At 34.9% G+C, this 5,009-nt stretch overlaps 1 long non-coding RNA gene across 1 annotated transcript; it reads left to right on the top strand.

The window, feature by feature from the left end:
* The first annotated feature begins 399 nt into the window (after positions 1-399).
* On the top strand, positions 400-4,426 carry LOC139133802 (uncharacterized). Its single transcript, XR_011552643.1, has 3 exons — positions 400-669; positions 1,637-1,759; positions 2,816-4,426. It is a non-coding gene; the product is annotated as an uncharacterized lncRNA (long non-coding RNA).
* Positions 4,427-5,009: the final 583 nt, after the last annotated feature.

Below are 5,009 nucleotides of genomic sequence, written 5' to 3'. Positions count from 1 at the left end.
TTAATGAACACATTGAACCAATGTTGTCCAAATGCATACCAGTTACATGGAAAACAAAGTCCATATAGGAGAAACAGTTATCGACTGACACTTGCAATTCAATAAATAGAAGTGCACATTACGAACAATGAGAGTTTGTGAGAGTTTGTGATCAGGAAAAACATGCTTTCTTCGTATTTTTTGAAAGGCTAAAAGGAACAATAAAATCATAGTGCCATGACAGTGGATTGAGTTTCAAATGTTAATATTTTCACACCTAGTGTTCAAAATTCTGTCCATGGTTCCTCATAACATTTCGTAACTCAAATGTATACATATTTAAGCTTAATATTTACAGAATTGTAATTTAAATAGATGATATGTTTATCTTCCAGCAACCATGCCATCAACAGACAGTGTTATTGAAAGTTCTGCATCAGCCACTGATGTTATTGATGCAAGTGAAAGCATGTACACTTTGACTTCCACTGCCAATGGAATACCAGTTGGTTTCAATGTGACAACAGTTGATCCCAGTGTGACAACAGTTGATTCTAACGGTACATCTGATGGATCCCCTGGCAATAATAGTACAGCTGATGGTCAAGTCTATTTGACTGCAGGTGAAAAAGCAGGCATTAGTGTTACTTTAGTGCTGGCAGTACTAGGAATTACAGGATTGATCATTTGGTATGTTAATAAAGACTTCTCTAATTCTGATTATGTTAATTACTCTTCCTACAGGCATGTTTTTCCCCACCGTTATACCATAGAATTCAATATGTTATAAATTGAATCGAATTATTATCAAGATATCAAGATATATGTACTAGAACTAACATAAGACCACATTATCCTCATACAGGTTGAATCGAGGAAATGAAAACCGGCAGGGCAATATCTAGGTGCTTGTCAAAATACAACAAGAAATAATTTCATGAGTTGATGAAAATACTGGAAATGAGTAAAATGGTACAACTATTGGAGCTTTAAAGGGACAGGAGTTCAATATAGTTTCCTCCAGGAGGACATGTACATATTATTTATCTGTCTAAAGTGGGCTGAAATCCAAAAGTCTAAACCTAATTTCCAACATATCATGTTGTTTGTAAATTATGTTGTGTTGTTGTTTACAAATGGATTCAAGGCTGGACCAGAACTCAGCTGTCAACAGCAACATCAGGCATTTATACTGACACTGTTAAACAAGTTGAACACAGATCATAGATATGATTTAAGCAGTAGAATGCACAGAAAACTCTGTCATACAAACAGAAGTTCAAATTTTGGTAAATATATGAAGCGAATTACAGCTATTTGAGCTCTCCATGAAAAGCATTGAATTAAAGCAAATTTGAGAGAATTAACAATATTATATGATAGATAGATAGATTGTTTATTTCAGTGATTGTTTATTTCAGTATTTGTGGCCTCCGGGCAAAATATACAAAATAATTACACGATGCGAAAACAGATCGTTAGTGTACAGTACAAAATAAGCAATGTCAAATAGGTACACTGTAAATATGTACAATAAACAAGTAAATTTATACTGGTAAGTTTCTGTGAGATTCTTCCCTGTGCTTTAACAATATTTATGTTTTCTCATTGTTATATTTTTAATGGTAAATGGACATTTTGATTCTCTTGGACACAGGAAGTACAGACAACGGGAGAAAAAAGACCAGTCAAGACCTGCAGGTGATGATGACCTTGAAACTCAAACTCCGCTACAAATTGTGATTTCGGACTAGCTGTACTAACTGGAAATGCCTCGCAGGTAAGTGACTGAACTGTGAAAGCTACAAGTAAATTAACCACTTTTACCGTGATATTACACATCTAGTTGATTTTATATACAGCATTTACTTGATTCCAAAAGGTACCGGTACATTCATGGTTAAAGAGGGGGCATACCGGGGGTATACCTTTACTTTGGTACAAATGTATTCTTACAAATCTAAGCCACTGATATTTATTGAATGATGTACATGTTTTGGAGGGGAAGTACCGGTTGGCTAAAATTGATGCGATGTGCATCATGAGTTCATGGATAAAGCTAGTCCAGGTTTCAATAGGTAACACTTTCATCTTCTGTAATGGTGTCTCTGCTGATGATGAGGTAGACATTATTTGTGATGATAATAATGATTTCAATGATTAAATAAACCCAAATTCTATAATTTTCTGTTACATCAGGGGTCAAAAGTCTACAATTTGGCCTGAATACTTAAGCAACAAAACTCTACATTTTTTTGTAAAGTGATAGATCAAATTGTGCTTTAGGCATGAATGTAGTCAAAGGTCTATTTCATCAACATTTCCGTGGTCAAAAGTCTACTTTAAGGGGCAAAACAGCGGCATTTGGTGTACCTTCCTAGTTGCAATTGCAGTGCCCCTCCAAAGGATTCGGTACCGGTATGTTGGTCAGACAGGCGCTAATAATATTAAAGCTTTCAGTGAATATGGCTGTAGACACTCATGTTTTCAAACATGAAGCTCACACAGGGAATTTTAACTTTCTACCTTGGGGGATGGTAATTTTGGTTGATTCCCCACCAATGCCAACCCCCACTCCCCTAACAAATGATGAAAACTTTTGAGTTATCCCAACTCTTCTTTCAACCAATGGGAAATTATGACTCTAATTGTGGTTATACACATGCATGTATAGTTTTTTTTTCAAACCAAATTCTCTTGTGGTTGAATTGTAGACATAGTTTGTAGATATCCCAATTGATATCTGTGTACAGAGGGATGATCTTGAAATATATGTTGTAGACTTTATGTTTGTGAATGACAGTGCTGGAATCTTTTTTCTCTGTTTCCATTACAGTAAGCTGCTAATAGTACAAATGACATGTACAACTGGAAGTCATTTGTGAGAGAAGATTGTAGATTGTAAGTGTACGAGACAAGTACAGTGAAACCTGTCTATAAACCGAACCCTGTCTAAACTGGAAACCTGTTTAAACTGAACCCTTTTCCCAGTCCCATTCTCATAGAACTCTATGGTAAAATGACCTCTATAAACTGAAGACCTCTCCAAACCGAACAATTTTTCTCAGTCCCTTTAGGGTTCAGTTTAAACAGGTTGTACTGTACTAGCTTTCTCCAATCAAACAATGAATTCTCTAAAAACTTGAGCTCATAAACCCCATTAAAGTTATATATCATATTGTTAATATATTAAATATATTATATAATATATTTATATATCATGTAATATATTGTATTTTCTGAAAGCCAGGGCATTGGCAAATGATGTGATTTGTGTTTAGTAATGGCATTGCTTACATAAGGATCATGTGACAATCAGTTCACATAACCCCTCAAAATTGTTTTTTTCCTTCCTCTGTGCAAACACTTGTGTGTGTCCCATTGAAATTTGCTCCAATATTTGATAGCATAATGACATTGAAAAGTGTGTCAGATTTCTGTTTTCTGTAATAGTTTTTTTTTGTAACAAACTGATACAGGTGTTAGAATTGTACGGAGGCTTAATGAGGCCATCACTCTTAAAACACAGTCCCTCCACTCAGTTATATACAGGCTTGTGTCTTACTTAGTGTCCTTATGCTTTAGTACCAAATGTAGGTAAAGTTGGCAAGTCTGCGGAAGTTGAACTTAATTTATAGTGTTTGCAAACAGATGTCAGTACTTTATCTGTAACCAACCAACTTACCACAAGAATTGAATGCATAGCAATTAATTGTCTTACCCTAGGGGGAGGACTACATGACACGGAAATGAATTATGGTTAATGAGTACACAGCAAGAGTTTTAGATGGTGATCTCATTAAACTACTTTCAACACGATGTAACTGCAGCCATGACAAAAAGTAAAAAATTTACGGAGTTTCTAGCCTTGAATTCCTGTATTACCTTAAACTTCTGTAATCTTATGTGCTTTAGCTGCAGAAAACGACCATATTGAAGGGTATGGTTGACCAAATGAGATTTGTACGACTTACTTGTGTGGCCAAATGAATGATGTATTTAAGTACCATGGATTAGTTAGGTGAAAGAGTAGCCTGTTGGACAAAATTCTACATTTGAAAATACAGTAAAATCTGCCTATTGAAATCTGCCTATTGAAGACAGTCTTGGGGATTATAAAAGTGACCTGAATGGAGAGGTCTTCTCCGCATGGAAATTTCAAATTCTGTTCAACCTGTAACTTATGATGATCAACCTATGAGCAATCATGATTTCTATAAAAAGCACAGGTTTTACTGTATTGATATTTACCAATGCCAGATTACACCTTACCTGGCAAATTTTACAAGCCATCTTTAGAGATGAAAATATTTTTACCAAAATGTGGCTTTAGTTTGAAACTAGACTTGAAAAAATATTTGTAGGAAAATTCATCATTTGTTTTTATAGAAGCTTTCTGTATACTTTGTAAAACAGATAACTTTTGTCTACAGTTTTTTTGTATGGACAAGACATTTTAATCTGTATATTTTGAACAAAAAACAAATTTTGTCTCTTGATGATTTCCAATATCAATTGCCTGTACAGAAAGTTTCTGTATATTTTTAACAACTTCAAACAGATTTTATACGTGATTTTTCTGCCAATAAAAAGTCTTGACATTTTAGTGATATTTGTGGAGTTTTTTAATTTTATTGTCTGAGAAGGCAATCACAGAAAATGTAGTGTCAAAAGCAATGTGCAAACAGTACGGCATGGAAGATCTCCGCATATGACTCTCCTGGGGAAAAGTCTTTTTCCATCTAGAAAAATGATGGCAAACTTAACTGATAAGCTCTTGCATTTTCAGTGACCTTGAGTGTACAACCCTTGAGAAAAGTCATGGCCTTGAAGTTTGGGCAAACATGAAAGTCATCGATTGCTGATTTAGGTGTAGATGGTTTCAAGTTCATGTGGGAGTCACTCCTTGCACCAAGTACCGTATTCAATCTTAGTATACTGCAGGCATTAATACTGACAATCATATCACCTCCCTTATTAAAACCATGTGCAATGCAGTAGCCATGCTTATATCCAAATGTTTTGTGATG

This window comes from Ptychodera flava, chromosome 5, assembly GCF_041260155.1.
Source record: "Ptychodera flava strain L36383 chromosome 5, AS_Pfla_20210202, whole genome shotgun sequence".
Taxonomy (NCBI): domain Eukaryota; kingdom Metazoa; phylum Hemichordata; class Enteropneusta; family Ptychoderidae; genus Ptychodera; species Ptychodera flava.
This window is presented reverse-complemented; position numbering and strand designations above follow the sequence as displayed.